Raw genomic sequence first — 13,832 nt, 5'->3', positions numbered from 1 at the left:
GTTTGTATTCGGTTTTCCCACCTTCCCTGACTTCAGCTTAAAGGACATGCCCCCAAACTTGGCATTGCCTATGTTGCCTAAATATTGACTTCTGTTGTCCATATTGGTTCTCAGCTTTGTCAGGTTTAACTTAATTGCTACTCCCGGTAAAATACAATATGCTTGGGAATAAGGTGTATTTCTTGCCCAGGGGGATCTACAGTTTATTCATGAAGCCAAAAATCATTTGAAACTAAAGAAATTATTTTACCAGTAAAATTTCAGGCACTGAGAGATGCCATAGAAGAAATGAATTTTAGCCAAAGGGCCTGTATAGTCCTCCTCAAATTATGTCCATGTAAGAGCTACCTAGTGGAACTTTAAATACATCTCTTGTTTATGTGTTCCTTAGATGGACTGCTTTATAAATAAGTGCTGTACCTTCTATACATTTTTCTGTTAATTTTTTTAAGATGAATAATCATTTCTTTCTCCAATATTTAAAACTGGAAAAAAACTGGAAAATTAATTGCTTGTAACTGAAATGCAATTTGCTAGTGAGGAGATTTTAGGATTGAAGGATATTCATTAGATTGATTGAAGTAGACAGTAGGCAATAGCTACTTTGCATATTTTTCCTCAAAGGACAAAGGGAATACCTCCTGTCTCACTTTGTACATGTCCTATCTTTCAAAATAAATATGTTTTTCAATGCCTCCTTTCTCTCTCCCAATCTCAGTTCCTCATTCTTTAAAAAAAAATGTAGCAAAAACTCACCTCTTACCGACTTTCATGTGATTAACTAAATCACACTGATTATTGAATTGCTCTTCCACATAATTTTACTTAGAAATATATTACTCTTCACTCATTGTAAAGTTGCTTTTGGAAGGGGATGATATCATAGCACTTGGTTTATAAATATATTGCCTCTTACCATATCTTATGGCAATTATTTCTATTTCCTTTACTATACTGAGATCTCCCCAAGGTCAAGTACGTTATTTTTGTATTCCTGGCACCTAGTTATCTAGTTCCTGGCACATAGGGTGCACTTGATAAAGGTTTGCTGAATGAGAACATTAATGAATATAGAAATACCTATTGAGTGATTCTTTAATTTCTTTGTCCCTTGTTCCACCTACCTCCTGTATCACTGCTCTAAGTAAAATGTTCAATATTGAATGAATTGTCTTGGACTTCTCAGAAATAGCCTTCAACTTCCTAAACAGTAGTTATTTTGTATCAGCAAAGTGGTTAAAAGCACATGCCCTTGGGTAAGATACTTATACCTTTGCTTTTGTTTCCCTATTGATTAAATGGAAATAATAATACCAATCTACCTTATGAGATGGTTTTTGGATTAAGTAACTCCATGCATATAAAGCATGTAGGGCGGTGTCTAACACATAAATGTTGGTCAGGGTAGTAATTATTATTAATTCTTATATTAATAAAAAATCCATTGAGATAATTTGACATTGGAATGGATTGGTGTTCCTCCTCCAAATAGTTTATAGTTTATTCATATCTCTTCTACTGAAAAAAACTTTATGGTAGTAGAAATAATTACGATTGCTATAATTCAATAATTTGAGGTTATTTATATTTTTTTGTTCAGTAGCATGGCCTATCTGTGTCTCTTCTGTTCATTATAAACTCTAGTAAGATGGAGATACTTTATAGGCATTTATCATCCTAGTTCATGGCAGAGATACGGACTTTTAAATGGAAATTTTAAACCTACAATTTTCTTTTATTAGTTTAGTACAGTGGTTAATATTCTCAAAATAAACAAAGGAGTAAAAGCCTGAGCATCTCTAACATCAGACAGGCTTTTATTAGTGTCATATGAAAAGTCATTTAACTACTATGTGGTTACAACTGTCTTATTTAAACCAGGTTATGTCATAACACTGTTGCAGATAAGGTGAACAGTTCACACTGTACTGCATGTTCAGTCGCTCATAATTAAACTTCCCAATACAAAATTTCGCTTTAGAGCTGCTTTAGACTCTCAGTTGGCATAAGACCTGGAAATCTCTACATGTGTAATTTGTCATTTATGAATGAATTTTGTTTCCAAAATACGTGGTTAAGGTCAATTGTTTGAAATTAGAAAGATGCTTTGTTATAGAAACAATATGTTTTAAGAAGAGGTTAGGTAAACAGACTAGCTCACAAATAATTTGCCCATAAATTACCTCCAGAAAAAGCTCTGTAGAATGTCTGCTGATACATGATTGCTATGTGGAAAATGCTTTCAGAAGTTCAAAATGGGATATGAAGATTGTCTTCCCCTCAGCTATGGACTTTAATTTCCCTACTTCTTATCTAATCCAATTTCTACACAAATGGAGTCAAGTATCCTTCCTCTCAAGCTGGTAGCTTACAGCAGGAAGTTGACTAAGGTAGACATCAAAAGGCTCTAGAAAAGGATTGTAAATAGAGAAGGAGGGAGAGAATGGGGTTGGCTTAGGGAAAGCAGAATGGGATTTTCTTTTCTATAGCAGTCCCTTACGGAGACTCCTTTATAACAGTAACCTCTAAAGTGGGGGCTTTATCATTTCCCAGGGGAGATTGATACGATGCATTGTAGTGTAAGGAAACATATTAGAAATTCAAATTTTTTCTTAAAATAAATAATGTTTAACCTTCTAATATTTAATATATAAATTAAGACTTAGCTCCATCACCAAGGTTATTGTGGTCATATACACCTTTATTAATAGGTATTTTGAGGGAAGGGTAGCAGAACCATAGCATGGAAAGATAAAGAGTGGCATCATTAGTCATGCATTTGCTTTCACTATGATGTGAAATGTTTACTCCTGTTATCTGAAACAGCAATTATATTATTCCATTATAACTAAACCTCAGCAAGTGGACATGTGTTCGTGTTCAAATGGGCAAAGCACATAACTGATAATTGAACAGACTGAAAGTAAGTGCAAACAAACATTAAGAAAATCACTTGTCTACTCCTAGAATAAGCATTTTTTCAAAATGTTTATTTATTTTGAGAGGGAGAGAGAGAGAGAGCATGAGCAGGAGAGGGGAGCAGAGAGAAAGGGAGAGAGAGAATCCCAAGCAGGCTCCACGCTGCCAATGCTGCCGACACAGGGCTTGAACTCATGAACTGTGAGATCATGACCTGAGCCGAAACCAAGAGACCGATGCTTAACCGACTGAGATACCCAGGGACCCCTAGAATAAGCTTTACATCAGATATACCGTATTTTTGAAACTGATGATTTGTCTGATCTGATAAGAAGTCATAAAAATGAAAAATGTAAAAGATATTTGAAATCAGGTGTTACATTATCTGTTATTAATGATGAATTTTACCCTAGGTTTATTATGTCTTGATAAATTAGCTAACAGTGTAAATACATGGATATAATTGAAAATGGATACTTACATATAGTCAGTCCATGTTTCTATCTTATTTTTAAAATTGGTTGAATTATGTGATCAAAGTAGATTGAACCATTGGTCTAGGACACCATCCTGTCGCTTCTTCCTTTTTCTTTGAGGACTTCTGGTGTCAGTCTGTCCTCTTCCTCTTTCACTACTACACCTTACGGCTCATACGTGCCGTTTCTTTCCTTTAACAGCTTACTGTGCAACACAACCCAATCTCCTGTGCATTTCTTTTAATAAAATAGCTGTGGAGTACTGTCTCGTTATTTGGGAGTTTGCTTTTGTTCTTGATTGTTACAACTTACATCTTGATAAGGGGTAAAAAGGATAAAGATGAGCCTTTAGAATTCCAGAGGACCAAAGCAATATTTCAGAAGATCCTATAGCATTTAGTACATGAGTGATGGGAATTAGGAAAGGAGGAGAGTACTAAGGAGTTCGATGCAAGGACTATGCCTGGGGAAGCCAGAATGAAGAACAAAACACAGAGCTACTCAGTGGGCTAATTCCCCCAATGATAACTACAATTCATTGAATACCAAAGAACTAAAGTAGCAGTTGTAGGGGATAGGTACAACCAGTAATACTAGGTAGAGTTTGATTGGAAAGGGGATGGGCATACTACATGAAAAAAAAAAAAAAAAAAAGGCCAAGAAAGGAATTGCCTGAGGCTTATTATCTATTTACTAATACCAGATGAATTTTTATATACAAAGCATGGACAAAGAAAAGACAGTGACCAATCTTCTAACTTAGCTTTGTTTCCTTGTCTTATCTTACTATTAAGGAAGGATGGTAGCATAAGTGTAAATCATAAAGCTTAAGTTTCTGTTAGAACTACCAGTGACTCAAGTTGATCTTGAAACTTTTTGTTTGGCAAAGCCAGGTTTGGAATTTCTGTATCAGTGTAATGGAGATTAGAACTGTGTCAAACCATTCTTGTGAAAAATAAATGAGAACGTGAACCAGGATTTCAGAGGGATGTTTTTGGAAACAGCCATTGATCTCAACAACAAAGCCACAAATTAATGATTTCAGGACTATTGTAAACTGTGCTCTAGTATTTTGAGAAAAACTATAGTATTGCAAATATCCTTAGGGAGTAGAGTAGCAGAAGCCTTTTCTTAAGCAGAAATGACTGCAAACATACAGTTTGCATCATGTAAGTCATTATCCCTTTCAGGATTCAACACTAGTTTATATTGCAAGGTTAGGAAAAGCCTATAAAAATAAAAAGCATAGCATGTGAAAAATATACTTTTGAAAGCAAATTATTTTTTTCTTTTGTTTAACGGCAATTGTCTCTCATTCTCCTTCTACCACTAATTGTGTCTGTGTTTGGTAGGAAGACATGATTAGTCTGTTAAACATGGAAGAGAATCCAGGTTTGGAGATCTTTTAGCAATTCTATTTCTAAGAACTAGAGCAGTTACCGTGTATAAGTAATTTGATTTCTTGCATTGTGGAGTGTGTGTGTGTGTGTGTGTGTGTGAGCAATTCTTTCAGGTGGAGTTCTCCATAATCAGTGTGAAATAGCATAAGCTTAGGAGATAAATAATCATAATAACCTAACATGGTTTTCCTCCTTGGTATTAAGAACATTTGCCCTCAATGGAGATTATATACCTAAAACAAAATTTATATTACATCAATTGTATTAAGATCATACGTAATGACCTAATGTTATCTTTTAGTGTAGTACACTATTGTTTAAGGGTAGCCTGAAGTCTTAACAATAATGTAATTAGAATGGTTCCTTATAAAATGCAAAAAAAGCAAGAAGCTATTTAGTTTTTATTCCTTTCATCTAAAATATCTTTTGGGCTTCTAAGATCTCTTGGATGTATTGTTTGAAAGGGCTTTCTCCCATTTTTATTGTTCTTGTTTTGTTTCTGCTCTTCATCAGGACAAACACATGTTCAAGGACACATCTGAAGGATGGAATTTATGGGCTGCCTGTTCCAGTGTGCATTAGATTTGCAGTCATTGAATAGATTAGTTTAAGCAATTAAAAGAGACACCATATAAACCTTACACAAGCATATAATGATGCCAGGAGGCAGTAATGGCCTTGGGAGAATATAAATCAAATAATCAGAATAAGATTATATTGTAGTTCCTTTTCAAAAATGCAAGAGAGAAAGCATAAACTTTTCCATGCATTCATCCTTGATCTTATTTAATGTTTTTGAGAAGATAGGAAAAATGTGGTTTTAAGACAGGGATTTTTTAAGGACACATCAGTAAACATTATTCTGGAGGTTTGTGTTTGGTTTTGTTTATGTTCATTTGCATATTATGGACTGCTGTTTGCATAATAAGACTACTGTTATTTCTAGTCAGTCCATGGGTGATTACACATATGAATAACACAATCGTGTATCCTTTGTGATATACATTATTGTAATCTATAGAAGTATCCTGACAGTTCTCTGCACTGAAGACCTGTGAATCATGCTACAGTGTTAGATGACAATTCCACCCTATTGTACTGCCACTTAAAAGGAGAAAGATTCTAAAAACACATAGAATTCATCCAAACACACTTCAGATCTGCAGTTCTGTGATTAGAAAGCTTGATCTCATGCTTAGCCGAAGATCTGGACAACTTGGCCCCCTTTGATCAATATCTGTGACTGACATTATTGCGCAGTGATCTGCATAGATAAGACGGCCAAACAATTAGACTGAGTAGCCGGCAATTCTGACACTGATCATTATAGGCTAGACAGAAGAATTCGATACAGGCCAACTTTTTTTTTTAAAAGATGTCCTCAGAGACTTGTAACATAATGGAGGAGGGGATGATGTGGGGAATAATGTAAACCTCACTGCCTGGAACACTCCTGTAATCTCTGAAAATGTTAAGATCAGTCTCATTAGCCAGAGAGGACCCAGACTGAGAACTCAAGAGTAGTCAGCTGGGCAAGTGTGAGAAATGGGGCTGGTAAGCCTTTTTTTAACTTCCTAATATTTTTCGTTTGGGCTGCGAAAGAAATGCCTCATTCGCTTGTTCTTATCAGTATGCATGTAACTCCACATAATGCTACACATTTCAACAAATTAGTTTTTACGTTCTTCTGCAGTGAAAATTATGTGACAGTAATAATCATCACACTATCTCTATTTGTTATCCATTCAGATTTTCTGAAATTCTAATCAGTTTCAAGAAGCGTCGACCTGGAACAACTTTCATAGGTGTGAGGTAATCTAGTTTTCCTTTGCAAGAATATGTAAGGCAGATTCGCTTCTCTATTTTCTATTTCAGAGAATATATGTTTATAATTGTAGAAAAGAGTAAAAGGAGAACTGGGTATAGAATGATGTCTTAATAGCATACATATATGCAAATACTTTGGACATATAACCAGGAGCTAAAATGTCATTGTTATCAATATGATTATTTTAAAACCTATGATTTTTCCAGGAAACACTTTTGCAATTAACTTCTGCTCTCAAAAAGGTAAAGGGAAGCTAATTATGCCTCAAGAGTATGTATATGCTCCATCTCAGAATTATATAAGAAGAAATATCTAATAGCTGGTACTCAGAAGAATAGATTTAGCTTCTATAGTTGATTCTGTGTATATCTATGAACATAGAATATAACGAAAATACCATTTTAGATGCCTTAGGTCAAAGCACAGGTATTCTGAGGTTTTTGGTAGTAATTATTAGAAAGTGAATCAGTCAGTGCTTGTTATTGAAAAATTATTTGAAACAGAGGGTATTTAATTGATGTGCATGGTCTTGTTTTACATAGAAAGTGCTGGGCAAAAGAGTCAAATTTTGATTTCTCAATCAGAATATTGAAATTGAAGAGGACAGTATTACTTTATCTGACTTTACCTTATGCTATGAACATAAGTGTATGCACTAGACTGTAGTGATTTCAATTTATTATTACTTTATATGCTTCTGGACATAACAATGAGCAATAAAATATTGAAATAGAAAGTGTCTACATATATAATTTTCATTTGGGGAGGTCTGAAATAAAAAAAAAAGTTTAATGATAGATTTAAAAAAAATAAAGATTAATGAACTTAACTCCTTTATACCAAAGTATGAGACAGAAAATTAGATGTGTTGCAAACATTTAAGAAAAGAAATGGAATCACTGAGAAGTATCTACAGTAACAAAAATGCCAAACAAAGTTCATTTTTAACTTTGAAGAAATAGATTGGCAGCTTACTGGAATGCTAAAGAAATGAATTAGCAATGTCAACATGGCTTTTGACAGTCTTTATTATATTTCAGGGAATGAAATAGATAAATAGATTCTAGGTCTAAGAGGATCCAACTTTACTTAAAGGGAGTCTTTGTGTGATGTGGTAACAGGCAGGCTTTGGAGTGAGAAGGTATCAGTTGTAATTCCAGCTTTGGCAGTGCCTGGTTAAGAGCTCTTGATGAAATCATTCTCATTTTCCATTTCTTTCTCTGTCAATCAGGGATAGTATATTAAAAGGTTGCTTTAAAAGTTAAAGATCATATATGTGTGGTTCCTAAAATATCATAAGTGATAAAAAAGTAATGTGTGAGTACTGTCTTAGAGAGAGGTTTCCGGTGTTGTGTATGGGCATTTATTTACCCTGGGTCTATTTTTATCAATGACTTTGATGTAGACATATAGGTTATGCTTATCAAATTTGCACTCAACACAAAGCTGAAGATAGATAATATATTAGATGATTGACACAATCAAGGGTTTAGAAAATTTTGACTGATGGAAACAACATTGCCCATGCTATCAGCATGGAATAAAGCCCTCCACTCAAATACAAGAAACCGACTAAAAGAACCAAGGACAAAGGAGTCATGATTTGACAACATCTCATCTTAAAGAGTTAGGAACTCAGTTGATTGTAAGTGGATTATGAGTCATCCTGTGATGAGAATGCCAAGAAAAGCTAATGGAATCTTGGGCATCATTAATAGAAGTATACTATACAGAGCCATGGAGGTAATTCCCACAGTTCTCTGCACTGATCAGACCAATTGGTAGATAATGTAATGTTCTGGACATTGCACTTCGAGAGATGTGAAATTAGAAGAGGAAAAAGAAGCGTCTGGAAATGATGCCTTATAAGGCAAGTTGGTAGGTTAAGTGTATAGTCACCTGCAAGTTTTCAAAAGCTTTTATATGGAAAAAGAAATAAATTTCTTCTTTTAAACTTCATCTGCTAAAATGTAGGATTAATGTAAGTTACATAACAGGTAAATTTGGAGTTTTTGTAATTAAGAAACTTCTTTCTAACTGAACTGTTAAAAATGGAATGCTTTTCCTTATGAGGTGGCAAATCCCTTGCCAATGTAAGTGTTGAAGCAGATGCTGAATGATTTCCTGTTAGAACTGGATGAGAGTCTCCCTCATTCCACAAACAAGTACTGTGTGCGTGCTAGGTACTAGGGTTACAAAGATGGTAAAGAGAGACTAGTAAACGGCACAAGTTTTAAAGTACAGTATGTGCCATGAAGGAGCACCTAATACCCCCCCCCCCCGTCATGATTTGTAATTATCCTGTAAATGTGAAATCCTATAATAATGTTTAATAGATAAAAATAAAAACATAAAAAATGATAAAAATAGAAAATGAACAAATTAAACCCTTGATGGTAAAATATTTAGTTTGATTTAACTTCTGACTTTAGATAGCATTTATTCTGAAAAAAAAACCTGTTGCATTTTCCTTATATTTGTATTCTTTATTTTTCTGTTGTAATTAGTATTATTATAGTTACATGTTGGGCTTATCTGTGATTTCAGACAGCCGTGTCCCTTATGAAATATTCATTTGAATATTTGAGAAAACTGTATTACCTTAAAGCAGTACTGTTCAAAGAACTTTCTGCAGAGGTAGAAATGTTCTGTATGTGTGTTAACCAATACAATAGATGGATGTGGTTCTTGAGCACTTTAAATGTGACTAGTGTAATTGAGGAACTAACTTTTGAATTTTATTTAATTTTTCTCAGCTTAAATTTAAATAGCCACATGTGGCTAGTAGCAACTATATTGGACCAATGCTGCTTTAAACAACTGGATTATTTTGATATTAGTAAAAACAATAGCACCTGTCAATTAATAAGCACACATACATAGAACTGAAGGGGTTATTTATTTTCTTTAGAGTAACGAGGATTTAAACTCATGTTACTATTTGAGGTGATCCTTTTCCTCTAACATAACTTAGAATCAGTCTCATCTTTGAGAAAGTATAGTACATTTGAATCCTTAAACCTTCCTTTTCAAATGTTAGGTCAAGAGCTACCTTGGGATAGTCCTCTGGCCTTGCTCCTTTTCTTTCACATTTTTCCATAAGTTAGACATTGAAGTTTGTATTTGATATGTTTATTTATTCATGTATTTGGGGGTCAGGCTATGTGCCACTTTTAGTTTATCCATTGGGCTTCATACCATTGCACCTTGTTTGCTGATGCTTCCCAATTCTGAGTCACTAACAACTCTATACCGAATATGTTTCCAGTTTTCTTCTATTTTTCACATCCTGGTTTTCATTTTATTACCATGGAGTTCATTTCTGAACATCCCATTGAATGCACCACTGCATCTGTGAATACTGGCCTGCCCTCACGACTCTGCAGCGAAAGGTGTGGGGCACTAAAATTATTGTAAATAGTTTTTACCTTACTATGAAGGCAGCTTAAAAAAACCCATCATCTAAAAATCATAGAATCATAGACATTTAGAGCAAGCCTGAATTTAAGGGATATTTGAATTTCTCTACTGCTTTCAGATGAAATTGGTTTTATTCTCACTTATATTTTAAGAAAGATATCGTGTTATTTCCTAATGAATGATTGTATTTTCCTAAGAAAACCATTATTATTAACAGTCCTGAGTATATATTATTATAACCACCATAGTAACATGCTGAACATGTAACATGTATGTATATATGTGTATATATATGTATATATATATGAACTATATATAGCTATATATATAATATTTAAGAATATATATATGTGGAATTTCTGCTGTGTTGTATCACTTGTTTCTTATTCAGGTGAATGCTTTCAATTAAAAATAATTAGAGCAGTTTTAAGTTCACATTGAGGGGAAGATACAGAAATTTCCTATATACCCCTGTCCCCACACATGCGTAGCCACCCCCATAATCAACATCCCTCACCAGGGTGGTACATTTAGTATAGTTTATGAATATACATTGACACATCGTAGTCACCTAAAGTCCATCTTTTACATTAGGGTTACTCTTGGTTTTGTAAGTTCTATAGCTTTAGAGAAATGTGTAATGACATGTACCCACTATTATAGTATCATACAGAGTTTTTTCACTGGTCTAAAAATCCTCTGTGCTCTTCCTTTTCATCCCTCCCAACCCTCAACCCCTGGCAACTGCTGCCTTTTTTAATGTATCCATAATTTTGCCTTTTCCAAAATATCAGGTAGTTGGAATCATTCAATATGTAGCCTTTTTAGATGGGTTTCTTTCACATATTAATATGCATTTAAGTTTCCTCCATGTCTTTTCATGGCTTGATAGCTCATTTATTTTTTGCACTGAATAATAATTTGGGTTCTGGAAGTACCACAGTTTATCTCTTCTCTTACTGAAGAATGTCTTGGTTGATTCCAAGTTTTGGAAACTTTAAGTATAGCTGCCATAATCATCTGTGTGCAGGGTTTTGGGTGGATGTAAGTTTTTAAGTCCCTTGGGCAAATACAAAGGAGCATTATTGCTGGATTGCATGATAAAAGCATGGTCAGCTTTGTATAAGAAACTGTCAAACTGTCTTCCAAAATGGCTGTACCATTTTGCATTCTCATCAATAATGAATTTGAGTTCCTCTTGCTCCAAATCCTCACCAACATTTGGTGTTGTCAGTGTTCCAGCTTTTGGCCATTCTAATAGGTGTTTTGTAGTATTTTGTTTTCATTTCATTTTTATATAAATGTTTTTATGTTATCTCATTTGATACTTCAAACAACTTAAATAGCAAGTGGAATAGACAGGTAATCATTACTGTCCCTGTTTGTTAAATGAGAGAACCAAAACTTAGAATAAGGGAGTTGCCCAAGACTTTGTATGTGTTGAGTTGCAGAGATGGGAGAAGAATTAGATTTTTTCTTCCTTAATTTCCCTGATCCTTATGTCAAGAAATAAGAAGTACCATGTGCCTATATAATAAATATTTTTAAAATATCATATACAGTTTAGCTATTTCATTGTTCATGGCATAAATTAGTAATGAGAACATTTTCAAAAGGATTTAGGTGACCTGAATTTAATTCTTAAAAGTGTAAAGTACTCTTTGACCTTGCATTTCTGGCTTCCCCTCCTTAATTTAAAATTTGACACTGATTTGTATGTTTTGAAGAAATATATCTTAATTTTTATGTAAGAATACATATGTTTTCACATATTTTATCTCCTCTTTACTATAGCAAATACAGCTGACATTAAAAATAACCAGAGATTATTCTTTTAATACGGTAATAGTGTTATTACCTTCACCATGTTATTAGGGCATAATGAGTTGCTGTGATTACAAATAATCATTCATTCATAAGCATTACAATAAATAAGTTATGATACCTTCTGTAATCGATTAATAATAAGTTTCTGATCTAAGGTATGATGGCCCTGAACAGAAAAAAGAAGTAGAACAATCCAATATAAATAGGAGAAATTGAGATTTGTAAAAGGTCACGATTGGAATGTTTGAGCAGGTTGCTTTTTGGGGATATATGGAGGAGGCTGCAATAGCTTGATGCATGTAATCTGGAAGGCTTCCTAAGCATATGGAGTGGTGAGAAAAAGTGGCACAGAAATGCTGGTGAGGAGAGATGGAAATTGGATAAATCAAGGGAAAGGCTGGGGGAAGGGAAATGTCTGAGGGAAGATGAGAGCAGATGTAGAGATGGTCAATTTATTTTTTGACTTCACAAGATTATTTTGAATATGCTTTTTAAAAGAGTAAGCTACTATAGTAATTCAATAAGAGGCTGGATTGGTTGGAATGATTAAAGAAGGTTTTATATGATACCAGTTTCTAGTTTCAGCACATTGATTAAAGGAGAATTTAAAATTAAGAATATCTAGTAAGGGGTAAGCTGGAGTTTTTCATGTTATGCTTTGCATGGCATACTGATTTTATTTTATTGTGTATATTTTATTTCCCTTCTGTATATAAGGACATTTACAATATATGAAGAATTTTAAATACTTTTTCTTTTATTTCTAAAAAGAGACATTACAATTACAAAATGTGCAGAAATTTGCTTGTTTTAATTTAGTGCATTATTTCTAATAAATGAAAAATCTGCATATTTAATAGTTTTAGATTTTTATTTGATGATATTTAGGCAGATGCAAGGTGTATAGTTCTGTAATGCCCTTGATTTTACAAGTGCCCCAGATTTCTCACTCAAAAAAATTATGATGTTAATTAACCTTGAGCATACACTTTTAAGTCAAAAGAATGTTTATATATAGATGTTATTCCAGATAATTGAAGGAATATTTTTAGAATACACATTTTGTCTGTCATTCTGAAACTGGAAAGAAACTTTGCCAAGAAAGGACTTAAGATTAAAAGGAAAGATTTCTTAATTGAAGATCTGTCAGAATCCTGAAGAGACTTTTAAAATATTTTTCCCAGGAAAGCATCCCATTCCAATAGATTGAGCCATAAAGACACACAGTAGGTCTACATTGCCTTAGAGCAATCATTTTAGGTCATAGAGTTGACAGAGTATTTGACAATGACCTCCTAAGCCAAAACTAAGGATTACACTTGGTCCAGGTCAAATGGATACAATTTATTTGCCTCTCAATGATAAGTGTGCAATCACCACAGTCCAATTACCTTCTGGTTTTGGTGTTTACTAATATCATTAGATTCTTTCTGTCTTTATCTTGTATGCCTAATCTTGTCTCAGAAGAAGCCAAATATATAACCACACTGAGAAGTATTCCATTTAAGCCTAAATTTTAAATGCACCCGGTAGTATTGTGTTCCCCAGGAAGTGCTACAGAATTAGATTTCACTACATGTTTGTTTAGAACTTACCCTATTGCCAATAGAGACATCCATGTTACCATTGGTTTTCTGAATATAAGTAGCAACTGAGTTTATGCTATGCATTCATTTCATGAAGTCATAAAACTCACAAATTATCAACCAAAGAGATAACATATTATTGTTTTCATTATTAAATCTGTAAACTATTTATAGTATGTGTAGTAGTTTTAATATTTATATCACTACAATTTTAATGTGTTACTTAATAGACAGCATGAACACACACTTTCTCTAAAATAATGTTTAGCATGTTATACCTGTTAGCAAAAAAAAAAAAAAAAAAGAACAGTTGCCTTATTCAAAGTTATTACTGTGCACAAGATCAGGAACATACAGGATTCTCTGCTTTTAGATT

The 13,832-nt window shown here is 33.6% G+C and overlaps 1 protein-coding gene across 9 annotated transcripts in view; it reads left to right on the top strand.

Moving 5' to 3' along the window:
- The window catches only part of PCDH9 (protocadherin 9), a 920,569-nt gene that overhangs the window by 269,777 nt on the left and 636,960 nt on the right, over nt 1-13,832 (top strand). The window lies entirely within an intron of this gene.

Source organism: Panthera leo, chromosome A1 (genome assembly GCF_018350215.1).
Source record: "Panthera leo isolate Ple1 chromosome A1, P.leo_Ple1_pat1.1, whole genome shotgun sequence".
Taxonomy (NCBI): domain Eukaryota; kingdom Metazoa; phylum Chordata; class Mammalia; order Carnivora; family Felidae; genus Panthera; species Panthera leo.
Note: the sequence above shows the minus strand (reverse complement) of the source record. Positions and strands in the feature narration are given on the sequence as shown.